This window comes from Prionailurus bengalensis, chromosome D4, assembly GCF_016509475.1.
Source record: "Prionailurus bengalensis isolate Pbe53 chromosome D4, Fcat_Pben_1.1_paternal_pri, whole genome shotgun sequence".
Lineage (NCBI taxonomy): Eukaryota > Metazoa > Chordata > Mammalia > Carnivora > Felidae > Prionailurus > Prionailurus bengalensis.
In genome coordinates, this window is record NC_057359.1 from 53,671,096 (window position 1) to 53,690,055 (window position 18,960).

The following is an 18,960-nucleotide window of genomic DNA, read 5'->3' on the forward strand; positions in this document are numbered from 1 at the left end:
GCTATATCTGCTTTGGCATTAAATTAAGCCTGATGTTGGCAGAGACAGGTGAGATCTTAATTTGGATTTTTGTTACCCAAGAGTAAGGAATTCCCCAAGTTCTTTACCTGAAAAAAGGGCAGCCTTGAGTAAGGTGGGTTTTGTTTTGTGTTTTGCTTTGTTTTGGTGATAGCCAGAGCAAATGACTAGACTACTGACAATGGCTCAGGAGACTGTGAAAATGCATAATTTGGATCAATTGTCAGCCAGGGCATCCTCCAATGCCATTGTGACTGCCTAAAGTCTGGCCTACTGTGCTTGGTATTGGGTTTTATCCTTTACCAGGATGTTCCAGTTTAGGGATGAAAAGCAGCAGTTCTCTAGTGAGTTCTACAATGTGTCATTGGGCTACTTCTGCTCTTAAAGTATTATGATCCCACTTACTGTTCACTCAGTTGATCCCAGTAAGCTTCTCAGGTAGCCAAGGAGTCTAGGAGACAGGTGATCTTCCCTAGCACAGTGGTACCTAGCAAAGGGCTGAGGGCAGGAGAGACCATCTCCTCTGGCAGGTCAAAGGGCCCAGATTTGACTCTACCACATCGGTGCAATCTCCAATTCAGAAGGAGGCCTCAGTGGCTGTGCTGACCTTGTGGGAGTGCTGTTACCACAAGGCACAGTGAGGTGGAGTGTAGAGTGTCATAGGTTCAAGTTGTATGAAAGCCTCAGTTGCTCAGAGGGTCTTGGATGCAAATTGATATGCAAATATCATGTAATACAGGACTCAACCAAACAACTTTTTTTCATGCAAACTAACTTGCAGCCCTTAAGAGCTGTTCAGAGACTCCAAGAAGCACAGGTAGTCACAAGATTTTCCTCCATAAAGGAATCTCCAGGAGGAACTATAAGATGTGTCTGCAGTATGGTCATCTGTACTGACTTCTTGAGCCCTCTGTAATAAATGGCACTGCATAAAATGAGATGACTTGTGGGTGACCACATAAGTAGATTTTGGTAGTATAAATTTAAATGGGAACTATGTTGTCTCCAGAAACCAAAGACACCTAATTGGTGTTGGGCCTACTTGACGTGCTTAGAGTTAACACTGTTAGGAGCTGTCTTTTAACTACATCAGGAATAAAACAGCTCTCATTGAATAATATGATGCTTAAGAATCTTAATGAGATGGCAAGCCCCTGAATCTTACGTAAGGCAACAGCTCACCCTCTCCGTGAATGCAATGATGAATGTCTAGATGTTCTATGTGAGAGTCACTAGTGAATCAGCAGAAGCATGCCATTAATGTAGTGTCTTAGTGCCTGGAAAGAGCCCACAGTCTCTCACTTTCTTTTCTTTTCTTTTCTTTTCTTTTCTTTTCTTTTCTTTTCTTTTCTTTTCTTTTCTTTTCTTTTCTTTTCTTTTCTTTTCTTTTCTTTTCTTTTCTTTTCTTTTCTTTTCTTTTCTTTTCTTTTCTTTTCTTTTCTTTTCTTTTCTTTTCTTTTCTTTTCTTTTCTTTTCTTTTCTTTTCTTTTCTTTTCTTTTCTTTTCTTTTCTTTTCTTTTCTTTTCTTTCGAGTCTCTACTCTCTTTGCCATAATGAACCTTCTGGGGGCTCACATATCACAGGATGCAACATTCTTTTCCCTAAGTCCTATATAGATTGGAAACTAGTACTCAGCTAAAACAAACAGCCTATTGGCTACAGAGTATGAGTCTTCTCCCTGAGCCCAGCATCAGCCACTGACATACAATGCATTCAGTGTCCCACGGATAGGCCTGGACTGAGATGCGGGACCCAGGGATACTCTAAAGACAGCCCCAATCCCATGCCCATGTCCTTAAACTCCAATATCAAAACTTTCAGCATAAGTCAGCAACATTTTAAAAGAGACTCAACAGGACTCAACAAATGCAGCACAGCGCAGCACAACCGAAAATGCAAGCTTGTTGGCAAGCAGCAGAGCCATGCCACACATACGTGCAGAGCAAACCAGGAGCCATAGAAAAAAGATCTCAGAGGAGCGGTGGCCGGTGGCCATAGCTTGGAGCATGCCAGTACAATATTACTGAGTATGCTAATTGTTTTATTGTGTTGGTTTGTTTGGGGGTTTTTTGGTCATTGGCTGGAAGCAGAGTGGACTGACACCCGAAATTTGGTTCACTATCAAAACCGATGACATTCTGCACACCAACAAAAATTTGAAGGGAAGTTATTGTTCACAAGAGGGATGCCTGGGGATAGCGAATCAGGTACAATAAGGGTCAGTCTCAAAACTAGAGGGAATGAGTTGGGCCTGAACAGCGAGAAGAAGGTTGGACTGGGGACAAGTTCCAGTGCGTGGGAGGTTTAAATTTCCAATCGGTGCCAAATTAGAAGACACACACATGCAAGTACTTTCTTACCAACCTATCTAAATGTGGTACCACAGGAAAAAGGAAGGCGAGATTTTTAAAACAGTGTTTAAACATTTCAAAGGGAGTCAGACTCTTTATTATAATACTCCAAGAACTATAACTATGAATATACTACTGTTACAACTACTTATAATTATATTAGCAATAGTAATGGTATTTGTCATCATGTCTAGCGCCCCTATGTGCCAGGCAATATGCCAAACATTTTACTATATATTATTCTTTAATTGTCACAATCTTAACAAAAAGCTAGTATCATTATTCCCATATTTGAGGAAAATGAGGATCAGAAAGGTTATTTAGAGACCACCAGTTATACTCAAGACTTAAAAGTCAACAGTTGTTAACAATCATATATTTTACTTTCTATAATCCCTCTCTTTCTCAGCTGAGATACATAGAGATTTTAGGACACTGTATTTCAATTGCTTAATATCTTTCTGGTTTGACATTTTGTGGAAAAGCTGAAATCTTATGAATTCTTCCTTTATTCATTTAAAATCTCTCATAATTTATAGCTGTGTCCATGTAGGAGTTTTTTAATGTACATGTGGAAACAATTTGGTTAGAAGATCTATGTGCTGTATATAAAATATATATACATATATACACACACATATAAAATATGTATATGTGATGCATATATAATATTTAATATGCTAATTAATTTGTATTTCATTTTTTCAGATATCCTAAGTAAAATATGAATATTAGGGTATATTCAGCACTAATGTACCCATTCATATTACTACTGTTTCATTACCATTACTAGCAGTCCCTGTAGGAGATGTAAGTTAGTGAGGTTTGTTGCATAAAACAAGAATGATTGTGCGTTCACATTTTCTTTCTTAGGACATTTCATTTCCTACTTAGGTTAGAAAATATATGTTATTTACAAAAACTAACTAACTTATTTCTCAGGATAAAATCCAGGATTTTTATCTGCATATCCCATTGAGAATGATTAGAACCTGGCATTTTTCTTTTCTTTTCTTTTCTTTTTTTGACATTTGAATGTAAACATGCTAATAAGGATAATATGGAATTTATTTGTAACTGACTTTTGCATTCACTTTTTCTTGGTGTCAAGCATGCAGAAGCTAATGAATATTAATTTAAAATAAATACGCTGCAAGAAAGCTATGAACTGCTTTTTATTATGTAACACGCTGAGGTCTTTGCCATTGATCAGAGAGACTTGGCCCATTATTCCATCTACACATAGATCACGGTAATGGCCCAGGAAGCCACAGAAAAATAAAAATTTGCATGGCTGGCTTTATATTAGTCTTATCCCTGCTACTGAAAAGTAGTCAACTAACGGTGTAGTGATTTTAGGCCAATAGAATGAATTCAGATTCTTAAACTGGTTTTATATAGTGTGCATGGATAGTGCATTGTCTTGATTTTTGAAAACATAAATGGGTCATGTTATATACATTCACACAATAATGAGTTTAGAACTGATAAGAATTACTCTTCTCTCTCCTGCATTTCAAATTGCAGGATAATATTTAAGCTGGCAAGATGCATAGGTCCTGAGCATTAAGATAAGTTTAGGTTGATTGTGCAGTTTAATAATTTATTAACGATAAATATTTTTATTAAAAGTACATATTACTGAGTATGTGTTAAATATTACACTGAATTTCAGTATATATTTAAAGACAAATTCATAAAAGTGACCTTAAAGACAAATGATATGAGATTATCAGAAACCTGCAGGTATAAAGGAAAAGAGATAAAAATTACCCTGTGGGTTGATGGTCAATTCAAGAATGAATCCATGATCACTAGTCAATGGAAGCAAAACTTTTTTCTCCCTTTCTTTCCTTTTATAGAGTCAGTCATGTGTATTGTTCAGACATGACTATATGTATTGAAAAAATCAGTCTGAAACTGTTTGACCTACTAACACCTAGATTCAACATTATTTAAAATGAATATAATTTCTGATATATTATTTTCACTAATATGCTTGCTTATTAATGAATAAGAAGTCTATTATTCAGAAACCAATTTATCTTGCTTGTGCATAATATTCAAGTTACTTTTACAAATATTATGAATGCTACATAAATGCTACTAAGACAGGGTTTGGGTTAAACAAAAATTTTAGTTGGATATGTGTCATATTTCAGGAGGAAACTGTGGTACATCCACATATTGTTAAACAGTGGAAAGTAGTTTAAGTCAGACCAATCAGTAAAACGGTTGCAGCCCTGAGCAAAAGAGATTTCTCTTGGTGCTGCTCTTTATCTTGCACAATTTTCTTTCTATTACTTACAATTTTTTCTTCAATATTTATTCTTCCCCAGGGAAGAGGCAAACAAATGTTGGTGCATCTAGGCTGGATGCTAACTTTTGCTTCACTAGAATGGGACTGTCTGGTACATTGAGGGCAGAATCCTTCCGTCCTTGTGAGACTAAAAATGTCACTTTGCTGTGTAATCTTTAATTCGCTTGGTCAAGACAACGTGGTTTTAAGATCACTCAGTAACTGTTATTATTGAAATTTGAGGTTATTCATTATTCACATCTGGCCAGATGCTAGAATATTTCGATTCTTTTTTAAAAATGTTTATTCATTTGTGTGAAAGAGCGCCAGCAGGGAGGTGCAGAGAAAGGAAGACAGAGGATCTTAAGCGGCCTCTGCACTGACAGCACAGAACCCAATGCAGAGCTCAAACTCAAGAACCATGAGAACATGACCCGAGCCAAAGTCGGACACTTCACCAACTGAACCTCCCAGGGTGCCCCTGTTTTGATTCTTGATAAAGTGTATTATTCAAATAATGTTTCACTCTTATGTGGATCCTGAGAAACTTAACAGAAATCCATGGGGGAGGGGAAGGAAAAAAAAAGAGGTTAGAGTGGGAGAGAGCCAAAGCATAAGAGACTTAAAAACTGAGAACTGAGGGTTGATGGGGGGTGGGAGGGATGGGAGGATGGGTGATGGGCATTGAAGAGGGCATCTTTTGGGATGATCACTGGGTGTTGTATGGAAACCAATTTGACAATAAATTTCATACATTAAAAAAATAAAAAAAAACAATATTTTCAGATTTTTGAGGCTTTTTAAATAAATGTTGCCATACATAGAGATATTTTACATAAACTGTGCTATGGAATTGATAACCATTTATGTATAAATGTTAACATGCAGAAGCATAAACGATTTGTGTATGATTCAAATAAAAACACTATAAACAGCACAAGTACATCAATTCCCCATTCCTGACTATTAGGGAAGAGCGAATTGCATGGATTTTCATGAAACAAATACTTAAGAATGTGGTCTAAAATTTTTAAAGTCTGTTTTCTAAGTGGTTATATGGTTTTACATGGTTTTACACTTCCACTGGCAGTGTGTAAGGGTCTACTTTCTTTACTTCAACAGCTGGTAAGGATAGATTTTTTTTTAATTTAGCTATTATATACACAATTTTAACCTGTAATATACTCATTTAGGTATGCAGTAGTAATTCACTGTGGTCTTTGTGTATTTTTTGGCTAAGTCATATTGCCTAGATTTCTTTCTAGCAGGCATTTAAATCTGAATTAAAGTGAATAGTATTCTATTTTAATATAAGGAAAAAAATCACCTTAGTAACCTTTTAAAATTAATTTAACAGCTATCCATCCCCTCAAGCTGTGAATTGTGCTTTTAAATTTATTTACGCAGTATGCTTTTTGAATACTCCTCTTCCCTTCCTCAGATAAAGATGCCTTCCTTCCTTTTTTTCAAACACAAGTACATTTTTACATTCTTTGTGGAGCTATTCCTGATTTGTCCTTGATCAATATAACTGCTTTTCAGAATTGGATTTTTCTCTTTCTTTGGTATCTACAAAATGTATTCATACCATCGTTCACCCATTTGAGACAGTGAGTTATAATTATTGTTGATAAATGTGTTTCCCCCAGTATCTGATTTTTATATTCCTTTTAATACTGCCACAGATAAAGCTGGACAATGGAAACGGATTATAAAATATGGAGCAGTAATTTGTTAGGAAACACTATAAATTTTAGAACTGAAATTAGGGTTTTTTATAAGACTGAACACATTTAAGCTTAATAATTTTATCACTATTTTCCTGGCTATAAATTGCAAAAACACAGAAATACACAAAGTTTTTAAAAAATCAATGAAACCATCTGAAATGCCACAACTAGAAAAGAACACAATTAACATTCATGTATTCTTCAGAGGCTAAACATATATTTTATGTTAACTGTTAACCATTTCTCTTTTCAGCTTTTCTGGTAATTATCACCATAACTTTACATTTAATGTTTGTGACTCTTGTCCTAAAGTTATAAAGTGTAGATGCATTCTATTCACTCTGTATTAAAAATGAGCTGTGCAGTGAGTTTGTATCACCAGAGGAAGCTGCTTCTTCTTTTCCCATTGTGTGTTATTTTATTTTTCTGTTCTAAGGGTTCCCCGTAAGCATATATTTAAACACTTCCATCTTGAATCACTACCTTTAAACAGATATGGTGACTCCACACTACTATAAAAGAAGGAAAAAGCATCATCTCTACACAAGACTATATCTCCCTCTTTACCAGCCAGATATAAGACAGATATACCCATTTCATGATGTCTTATTTTAGAAAATTGATTATCTCATCTGTAAGTATGTTTATTGTGGTTGTATAAATGCTGATTATATACATTAAAGGCAGTTAAATAGCATCCCCAATATTAGAAGAATTGAAATACACCTTTCTACTGAATAGTGTATAATTTCATGTAACTGTACCTATGAAATCTGAAAGAGACCAACCAGCACAGGCATGAAGAGCAAATGGGTGTGTTTTTTTAAGACACCAGTGAAAGCTCAAAATTGTGTCATGATTTTGCTCCATATTTTCTGTGGTTTGGTTGTGTCTCTTAGAGACTTTTTAGTGCCTTTTCATTGTCAAAATGTACACATATTTTTAATTATAATATTAAGGTTTTTTAGTCCTTTTATCAAAAAATCTGTTGGGAGTTCTCTTGTGTGTGCTAATTTGAGCCAATTACAGTGGAGGTCCATTGCTTCCCTCTCTGCTTTGCTTCACTTTCCATTGCATTCTAGTTGTGACTTGCTATTTTCTGAATCACAATTATTGACTAAAATTTCATTTTGGTATTGTATACCTTTCACTAATACTCATTTCAGATATGTTTGGTGAGAGTAAAACTTACCTCAACCTATGAACCTTAAAAACAATATTTATTCTGCATTCATTTTTGATTACTATCTGCCAAAGTATGTAAGTCTAGATTCCAATGTATTTTGACTTAGAACCTGGGCAGCACAGATCAAATGCCTCCTGAAGACTCAGACTGTTGAGGACAAATCTGGAGCCAAAATGATTCTATTCTGATTCTCTATCTGGAAGCTTTTCAAACATTTTTGTTTATCCACAGATATTATTTAATTTCACTACGATCTACAAATTTCTCTTTTCTTTAATTCATTCTGTTGGGCACTTTTTTTAATGATTCAAAGACTTATTAAGTCATACATGCAAAACACACTGCTAATTGCATTAGCCAAAGATCAATTGTAAAAACACTCTACAATTCTGCAACTGTCATTTAAAAAAATTTGTGCTAGGGTTTGAAAGGCCCAACCTTGCATTCTTGACAGTGGATAAGCTGTACAGAACTTCATTAGCAGGAGCACAGGCTTATAGAACCTCAAAGACCCAAAGGAATATGGATAGGCAGAGCAACAGAAGTATGTGTCTGGTGGGGGGTGGGGGAAGGGGGTGAGGCAAAGAGGAGGGTCAGCATTAGTCAAGTACAGTGTTGGTGATCTGGCAAGATAGTGAGGTTAAGAAAGTTCATAGTTTAGGAATATCTAAAAGATTTCAAAAACTGTAAAGCTGCAAAACATGATTTTTACACCTAGTTACTAGAGAACTAAGAAAAGCATTAGCTTTGAATAAAGTAACAAGGAAACAGGAACGTACTTTTACTAATCTACAAAATACTGTTTAATGCATTATCAGAAAGATTTTATAATACAGGGAGGCATATTGCTCATTAATAAGGGTTTCTGTAAGAAAAGCACTAAGTAAGCAACTATGTGAAAAACCAGTTTAAAGTTGAATTAAATGCCCAATTTCAGGAGGGATGGCAGGTCTAAGAAAAAGGAAAACCTTAAAGCACACAGTGAGAAGACCAACCTTTCTTCATCATTCACTGCACTAGACAGAAATTAACCTTTTAAAATTTTACCCATGACACTTTTACTCAGTTTAATTATGGTATGTACAATGTAGTATAAATTAACCTCCATATTTTGTCAAAATACTGTCTTCATTCTTCATTCACGACAGGACTTGGGCTGCCCACACACCGCCCCCCTGTTCCTGGGTCCGCCCACCGCTAGAGCAGATGGTTCATCAGAGAAACAAGGGAGTAAGAGGGTTGTTCAAAATCTCAGCTAAAGTGAATACATAGTTTTGTTTTAATGCCACTCAATCAAAAGATTGACCCAAAGAGTTGAGTCATTACACTCATTCCATTATGACATACAGTACAGTGTTAGGGAGTGAACACTGCTTGATTAATTACGGGTGGTTAGATGGCAACATTTCTTGAAGGAGGTTGTGCTGCTTTTTAGCAAAGACTGGTTAGAAAGTGTCTGCATTTCCAAACTTGACACACTGTCATCTCTTCTTAAAAACAAAGGTCTTAAAAACAAGGGTTTAGTGCTGGATGTTCGTAGCACAACAACGTGACTCGGTTCACAATGCATTTTGGCAACTCTTAATCTGAGCAACAATAGGGTTTTTGTTTTTGTTTTTCTGTTTTTTTGTTTTGTTTTGTTTTTTTGGAAAAAAAAACCAAAAGGCCTTAAGAAACCTTACCATTTTAGGACTAAATGTAATATAATGTGAAAGTTTAAAGTCTTATACTTTATTTTTTTTTCAATATATGAAATTTATTGGTTTCCATACAACACCCAGTGCTCATCCCAAAAGGTGCCCTCCTCAATACCCATCACCCACCCTCCCCTCCCTCCCACCCCCCATCAACCCTCAGTTTGTTCTCAGTTTTTAAGAGTCTCTTATGCTTCGGCTCTCTCCCACTCTAACCTCTTTTTTTTTTCCTTCCCCTCCCCCATGGGTTTCCGCTAAGTTTCTCAGAATCCACCTAAGAGTGAAAACATATGGTATCTGTCTTTCTCTGTACGGCTTATTTCACTTAGCATCACACTATCCAGTTCCATCCATGTTGCTACAAAGGGCCATATTTCATTCCTTCTCATTGCCACGTAGTACTCCATTGTGTATATAAACCACAATTTCTTTATCCATTCATCAGTTGATGGACATTTAGGCTCTTTCCATAATTCGCCAGTCAGAGTGGCCAAAATGAACAAATCAGGAGAGTATAGATGCTGGAGAGGATGTGGAGAAACGGGAACCCTCTTGCACTGTTGGTGGGAATGCAAACTGGTGCAGCCACTCTGGAAAACAGTGTGGAGGTTCCTCAGAAAATTAAAAATAGACCTACCCTATGACCCAGCAATAGCACTGCTAGGAATTTACCCAAGGGATACAGGAGTACTGATGCACCGGGGCACTTGTACCCAATGTTTATAGCAGCACTCTCAACAATAGCCAAATTATGTAAAGTCTTATACTTTAAACAAATAAAACCTAAAACTGTGGATTGGCTCAAAATGGTTCTATGAAAAAACTAATCTGTAACAGAAGCTAGGCACTGAGTAGAAGGCTTCATCATTTTTGAGCAAAATGTACAAAGCTTCCGAGGGGGACAGGGCAGGCGAGGGTCCACACATCTACAACAGCAGACATTTTTCTCTTTCTCGTCTTGACTGGAGCCGGGCAAAGAACAGCTGAATAGCTTCATCAAACACTGTCTTGAAGCCTTGGTGAGTGAGAGTGGAGCCCTCCAGGTATTTTACAGTGCTGCTCTCTTCAGCCAGGGCCAAAACCTGCAGGTGGATCATGGGACTCAGCTTCTTCTCTTTCAGTTTCTCAATCATGCCTTTGTCGTCTGTGAGATCTAGGTTAGTCCCTACCAGGAAAATTGGGGTGTTGGGGCAGTGGTGTTCCACCTTAGGGTAACACTTTACTTGAACATTTTCAAATGATGCAGGAGTCACAAGAGAAATACATCTGTTTGTGGAGAGGATAAAGGGTGTAATCTGTCATAATCTTAATGTCGGGCTGTATCCCCTAAACCCAGATTCAGTGGTTTTCCATCTGCCATAACATTGACAGAATAGTTGACAAAGGCAGCGGAGATATATTCTCCAGGAAATGCATTGGTTGTGTAACTGTCAGTAGGTGAGATCTACCTCCAGCCCCACCCCCACCACCAGACCGTGATGTCTGGGATCTGGGGGTTGGCAGCTGGGTGAGGCAAGAAGCAGAGGGCTCTGGGCACAAGGTGCCTGAGCTGCTGTCCAGGCCACCTCACCCTCCGGCCAACGAGAAGCCAGAGCCCAGCAGCGGTCACCACCCAAAGCTGGGGAAAACTGCACAGAAACAGGAAATGAGCTTTTTTTGTTGTGGTGGTTTTAAATCTAAAGGCTCAAATTATCCTTTCACCACTGGTTGATTTGACATTTGTAACACACCTCTTATGTGCAAAGAATGTTCTAGGTTCTGGGATTCTCGCTATGGAATACAGCAGATTAATACACTTATCATTATGGAGGTTACACTACATCAAGAGAGAGAAAAACGTAATAAGTATAATAAAGACACCGTTCAGTATGTTAACAGTTTAAACACATAGGAAAGAAGTTAAGGAGCATCATGGTGTTTGTAGAGGTTAACAAAGGGTGAAGTTCTCTATTAAATCCAGTAATTAGGGCAGATCTCACTGAGAAGGTAACATTTGTGCAGACGTGGAAGCAGCAAGTGTTAACCATGCGAACACCTATGGGAAGAACAGTGTGGGCCCACATAAGCGTCCATTCAAACAGCAGCAGTTGGAGCATCGTCAGCCCATGTGAATATAACAAAGCCACCGGCCAGAGGGGCCGAGGCAAGGAGGAGAGTGGGAGGTGAGGAGGTCAGGGAGACGGGCTAGGTCGACTGGTTAGGGACTCTGAGGTCGTTCAAAGAAGGTGGCCTCTAGTTCAAGAGAAGCAGTAACTCGTGGGATTTGGGCAGAGAAGCAACATGATCTGGATGGAAAGGTCTTGCACTGACACTGCTGAGAGCTGACTCTAGGGACTCAGAAAGCGAAGCAGGAGACCTGCTTACTGCAGTCCTCCCGACACAGAAGTGGTGATCCAGATCAGGACTTCTGCAGTGCAGAGGGTGAGAAGTGACTGGATCCTGCTTCTCTGTATCTTGTTCTGTAGCCAGCAAGGTTTCCTAATCTTGGAATGGATGGACACCTTGAAAAACACAGGCCCCATCTTCTCTGAAAGCTTCTTCAGTCTCATTTTCAACCTGAAGCTTCCATCTACTAGATGGAAACATCTACTACTAAGTTTCCATCAATCTAGAAGTTTCCATCTAGTTTAAATGCTAAAATGATATCATGTGCTCCCTCTCTTACAATAACTCAGTCTCTCCTCTATAGAGGACATTTTTGTTTCTCTCACTTTCATTTTTTAAAATCTTTTCAGTATTACTCTGTAGCTCTAAGTTACAGTCACTTTAGTGTTTCTCTGGGCAGATGGGAAGACAAATACGTGTTCTAGGCTCTGGCATTATGAAAAATAATTCCAGCAATAATTTTGGTAAAGACTGCATTCTTTTAGAGCCATATTAAGAGGAGATACAGAGCTTTCTCATACACCCCCTGCTCCCCAGGGTGCACACAGAGCCTCTTCCATCATCAACATCACTCACGAGAATGGACCATTTTTTACCAGGGATAAACCTACATTGTTATACCATAATCACCTGATGTCCACTGTTTACATTAGAATTCACTCTTGGTTTTGTGCATTGTATGGGTTTGGGCAAATATATAATTACAGATATCTATTTTACATTCTCACACAGAATATTTTCACCACTCTAAAAATCCTCTATGCTCTCTGCCTGTTTGTCTCCACACCCTCTCCAGAAGAGTTTGGTAAATCTTTTGCTATATACTGCCACGTTTTCTAAAACACTAACAATTCATTCTCCCCTCAAAACGGAGAGTGACTTTACATTTCATTTTCCCCACTTTAGTTATGAATATTCTATAATATTTTTTAATTATTAGGAAAACATAGATATGAGTAAAGTGGCCTTGGTGATGTTTAGCTGGGTCATACTGAGAGACGTATGCAACAGTGATATATTAGAAATGGTGTTCATTTCACTTCTGTTACCGTAAAACAGCCACGTAGAACTGGTGCTCACACATGCCAAGGGCTTATTCATAAATGACACAAAGGGTCCTCTTTAAACAGATAAAGTTCACAAGATTAACCATTTTTATTTTTTTTTAATTTTTTAACGTTTATTTATTTTTGAGACAGAGAGAGACAGAGCATGAATGGAGGAGAGTCAGAGAGAGAGGGAGACACAGAATCTGAAACAGGCTCCAGGCTCTGAGCGGTCAGCACAGAGCCCAATGCGGGGCTTGAACTCACGGACCGCGAGATCATGATCTGAGCCGAAGTCAGACGCTCAACCGACTGAGCCACCCAGGCACCCCTAACCATTTTTAGATAAGAAAAAACAATGAACTGAATATCCTTTCCTAATTGTGTATATTAAAGCATTAAGGAATATATGCTGAAATATATAGAAGATGATGTATATGCTAATTGATTGCAAATGTACATTTTTCTGTAATTTTAATTCAATAATAAAGAAATGAATTATCTTCTTAAATTTTAATTTTGTTCTTGGTTTTACTTCAATTGACTGAAAATCTTTAGCACTATTTCAGTATGAGCTCTTTTATAACATAGCTACATTACACAGACTAGTTTTCAGACAGCTTTTATGAGAAAATTTAATTAAATTTTCAAAGCTCAATCTGTATCAGGTTTTTGATGATGTGGCACTTAAAACACAATATGTGTTTTATTAAGTAAAAATTAACAATCCATTGGTACACTTAATTATTAAAGAAAGCATTATCTCAAATCATTGAGGCAAAATAGCAGAAAGGCAGTCAAAACTAGAAAGATTTAAAAGTAATAACTCCAGTTACATTAACAATCTGGTGTCTCCTATTTACCACAATTATTTCATCAGTCCTTCTTTTATTTATTAATACACTTAACTTCTATTGGTACCTACAGCACTTGGTATTAAAACCAGATGCTATAGGGCACCTGGGTGGTGCAGTGGGTTAAGCAGCCAGCTCTTGATTTCAGCTCAGGTCATGATCTCAAGGTTAGTGAGATCAAGTGCCACATTGGCTCCATGCTGACAGTGTGGAGTCTGCTTGGGATTCTCTTTCCCTCTCTCTCTGCCCTCTCTCTATCTCAAAAACAAATACAGTTTAAAAAAAAAGATGCTATAAATCAACTCACAGGCAACTTCCTCAAGATGCTCATACCTCATATGTTTCCTCCCAGAAGGGACATGGCTGTGTTGAAGAATAAGTAAGAAGTAAGCATGTGGGTTAGCAGTCGGCTTTCTAGCCAGAAAAAAAAAAAAATCTGGCTAAGTCTTGTCCGCTTTGGTAAGGCAGCAGAATTCATACACTGCAAGCTCAGTGAGTCTATCATCTGTGACTCTGATCTCTCTTCAAACTCAGAGGTTCATCCTTTGTACTTTTCATATTTTCAGCAACCCCCTCTGTGTGTCCTCTCTCCAGCCTGTGTTTCTGTCTTCAAAGCTAATCTCTGCATAGATGAAAGAACTATATTTTTTTTTCCTAGGTAACACATTCAAGATAAATCACACCAATATTATACTCTCAAAATCCCTGACTTCCCACATCCCATAAATGAAATCCAAAGACCTTATGTTGACACTTAAAGTGTGCCCATCCCTTTGAACTCAGAGTGCTGTCTCATCCCTAATTCCCACTCTCTTAAACCCATGCAAGTGACCACTGTGGACGGCCGTCATTGCCAGCCCAGGCCACACTCAGTGTCAGTCTGCAAATGCTTGTTTCCTGAGTACAGAATCCCTTCCTCTGACTTTCCCCCATCCTTCACCCTGTCATCTTCTCCCGGAAATTCCTATTTGCTCTACAAGATTCATTTGAAAAATCATCTCCCTGTGAAGCACTTACCATCCCCCTCGATGTTAAGACTGAATTAACCACATCCTTTTCTCTACAGTCCTGGAAGCATTTTGCTCATATTCATACTTTTCGACGTTTCAAATGCCAAATTATATATCCAAGGCCTCAGCAATGGGAATTATACAAAATAAATGTTATGCTTCCTACTCTTATGGAGATCACATTTTAGGAAGAAAGACCTATCAAATAAAAACTAAAATACGCGGTGATAAATAACATCTTAAGACTATATATGGAGTGTTCTGGACACAGATGAGGGGACTTTTAATTTGACCTTGGGCAGGAGACAGAAGAAGCATTGGCCACAGACAGCTATGAAAGTAAAGTGATATTAGAGCTAGCCTTGCCTATTTAGTAACAGTAGTTACCGGTGAGCAAAAAGGCAGAAACAGGACACACACACTCAGAGGGCAACACTGGCCAATGCTGAGGGGCAGCTTTCCAAATGAAACAGGAAATGCACCCCATGAGGTTCATTTTGTTCATTTACATCTCCTTTCTGGTTCCTGTCGGCATATGAGATTTGTGGTCCCTACTAAAGAGGTCAGCACTTGCTAGGTCATGAAAGAAAAGATAAACCATGACAGGAGCTTAGGCTGTAGCAAGGAACAGTGGGGTCATTCAAAGTTTTGAACAAGGAGATTGACATAATCAAGTGTCTCTTCAGAACAATTGCTTGAAGGCATTGTGGGGAATTCATTGTAAGACCTGAAGAAAATACTGCTTCCTGATAGGGTTTAGGAGTTTATTGCAGGTGTTCAGAAACTCAGCAAAGAGAAACAAGAGCTTGTCCTAGAGCTGTCACAGAATGAAGCAGAAGGTTTGAGTTTGTGTTTGAGATTCTTTTTGGCGACATTATTCACCAAACTTTCTGACTCATAATAGCTAACGGCTGAGGAGGTACAAAGGGGACTGGGTTTCTGTTTGGAGCACCTGTCTCAGGCAACACCTTCAAGCTAAATAGAAGAAGATACATAGACAATGACATTGAAGACAGGAGACAGGGGAAAAGAAATACACTTGTGCAGCCTGCTCTTTTGATTATGTAATACACATAACAGCTATAGATATAACTTAATAAAAAGCTAATTCATTATTCTTAATAGCTGGATATACCAATTTAATTATTTTTATTGGCGTTTAGGTAGTTGGCAGGTATCTTTTTCCCCTACTACAAAATAAAACATACTTTTGTGGACAAGTGCAAGAATAACTTATGATGGAAATACTTCGGAATAAATTTCCAAATCAAAAGGAATATGCATTCTTTGATAGACAAATATCAGTTTTTTAGGGAATAGATTTGGAGTAATAATAAAAGCTCAGAGAGAGATCTATAATTTTGCTGTTTCACAAATGAGCATCCGGCATCTATGAGTGATGTTTTGCTCCTGATAGTAAATGGTCAGGAGCTAAATGCGATAGTCAGAAGCTTTGACATCAGGGTATTGGACGAGATGCTACTTTCAACTAAGAACATAATAATAATTATCACGATAAAGATTATCATGTAGCCAAAATGATTCAATCATCAAAATATACTTTATTTTATGAAATACATACAATAATCTAGAGACAAATAAAAATCTCAATTTTATAAAAGAGCTAATAACTATTTTTATAAGTGCCATAGTTTTAGTGTATGTATTTATTTTGAGAGAGAGAGAGGATGAGCAGGGGAGGGGCAGAGCGAGAAGGAGAGAGAAGGCCAAGGAGGCCCCCATGCTATTAGTACAGAGCCCCTCTTGGTCTTGAACCCACAAACCGTGAGATCACGACCTGAGACAAAACCCAGAGCCAGATGCCTAACAGACTCAGCCACCCAGGTACCCCTATAAATACCTTATTTTTAAATGAAGTCTAGTTCATGAAGCTTAACAAGGCACATCTCCAATTCTTGGAGTAGAGAAAAACACTGAATTCACAACTATGCAGTAATAGCTGAGTACTTGAATTGTCTCTAGTTGACTATATATTTTAAGCAACTACTTAACTGCTCTAATTATCCAATTTTCTTACTTTATTCATTGCACTGTGTATAATTCTACAGTAAATATGTATATAGAATATTACTGAATACCGCAGGATTCAGTAAACATATTCCGTAAAGGGTTAGACAGTAAACATTTTAGGCTTTGTAGCACATTCAGCATTGTTGCGACTCCTCACCTCTACCAGTGGAGCGCAAAAGCCACCAGATATAATGCACACATAAGCGTAACGGTGTTCCCATAAAAGTTCACTAAAAGGTGGCAACCTAGACTTGGTCTTCAGGCTGTGGAGTTGGCTGACCCTTGAAATCTAAGACTGAAGGAAAAGCTTAAAAAATAACATTTTATATGTTTTCCAACCCTGAGACACTATGATCCTAAATAACTTTGGTCTCTTGGTAATACACATTTGTAATTAAAAATGGGGGGGCATATTTATAGGTATTTTTGAAAGTAGTGAACATGAACAATTTAAAAGGTGCAAAAACTAAAAAATATTCCTAGATCTCCACTAACAAGTTCTGAAACTCAACAACTTTCTATGATTCTTTCAAACCTATATGAAACTCAAATAGCAGCAAACAGCACACTCAGCCTCTTTCCACAGAGCATTTTCAAAGCGTGGCTGCTACTCTCTCTCAGCTAGTTTCAAATTCCCTGGGTTGTCTTATTTTGAAATGCTGGAATGAGCCTACAGAGACCAACTGGACCGGAATTGTTTGGTTTGAAATGGGTGTGACTGTCTTAAGTGTTGCTGTGGTTCTAAGTTTGAATTATGGTTACATTCTAGTTTTAATAAAGAAGTGTACTGAAAAATAAGGATTCAAGGATTTAACATTAACCTTGAGCAGCCAAAACAATGAAATAAACTAATAATGTGCATCTATAGACTTCTATTTTTTTATTTACTAATTTTTATTTACTAATAATAGTTTTGCTATGTTATTTTCCCACTAAGGATAGCTACATTTCTTTTCGTCACGTGTAAGATGGAATAGTGTGCCACAAAATTAAGCATTATGATTTATGGGACTTATTAAGTGTAAAAAAAGAGTATAATTTGTTTTCCAGTGCCAGAAGCATTATTTGAGTGGAATATAGTTGGTTATGTGATAAACCTATAACTGTGAGTCAATAGAAACTGATAACATCTCCCTTTAAATATCTAGAGCTTTTTAATATTATTGTTGCTGTTGATTTTAACTGAAAGATGGAGTCATTAAAGCTGATAATTCATCTTTTTTGAGGCTCTTTGTAAAAAGTTGGTGAAAACATGACCTGGCTAACACTTATCTGAACCTGTAGATAGTTTACTTAATCAAAGAAAATTGGCAAAAATAATAAAATCAGGGAAAGTGCCATTAACAGTAAACTTACTCTTTTATCATGCCATTTTTTAGACTCACAGTTCTTACATGATAAAATCTACTATTAGAATTTCTATGGGTGGTAAAGTCTGACATAATGCTCTCAAGCCAGTGTTTCACTTCTCCAGAATACAGTTCTAGATGGCTTTGGTCTTCACCATTTGTATCTTTCTGGGGCTGGGGTTCAAAGGATAGTCAAAAACCAAGGGAAGCTGTTCCTATGGTAATGATAGAGACATGCACATACACGCATACAAACAAAATCATGCAAGTCCCCTTATGGTCTTGATTCGTCAATGGTTCATTGCCATTTTCATACACATGCTTTCTTTCCAAAACTAACATAGTTAAATCCACAATCTATAAATGAGGGGGAATGCTCTCCATATGCTAAAGCAAATACAAAGGTGTGATGTTGGTAAAGATAAATGATTATGGACAAAGTTTCAATCTAACACACTTGCCTACTATGCAAATCAGATGATTTACATTTTACCACATGTTACTTTTTATTTTTCAGAATAGTTAAGACAAGTAGCAATATTAAAATTAAAAAATGTAATGACAGGGGCACCTGGGTGGCTTAGTAGGTTAAGCATGTGACTCTTGACTTGGGGTCAGGTCATGATCTCAGTGTGTGATATGGAGTCCCCCCAGAGGGCTTTGCGATGACCATGCAGAGCCTGCTTGGGATTTTCTCTCCTTCTCTCTCTGCCTCTCCCTGACTCGTGCACATACTCACCCTCTTCCCCTCTTTCTTACTTAAAATAAATAAGCATTCAAAAATTGTAATTATACTTTATTTATCATCTATTTAATTAGTTAAATCCAGCTTACAAAACTATTAAAAATATCTTCAAAATAGATATTTAATCTGATCAGATTATTATTAGCTTATTCCACAGACAGCAATGCAACATTTACAACAACTATACAGAATAGATGCAGTCACGGCTCATGCTCTCAAGGCACTCACAAATTCCTGATGTATAGGAATTTGCACAGATGTA

General features: G+C 37.4%; 1 pseudogene; it reads right to left on the reverse strand.

Moving 5' to 3' along the window:
• Positions 1-10,142: 10,142 nt before the first annotated feature.
• Positions 10,143-11,305, reverse strand: LOC122474401 (annotated as a pseudogene).
• Positions 11,306-18,960: the final 7,655 nt, after the last annotated feature.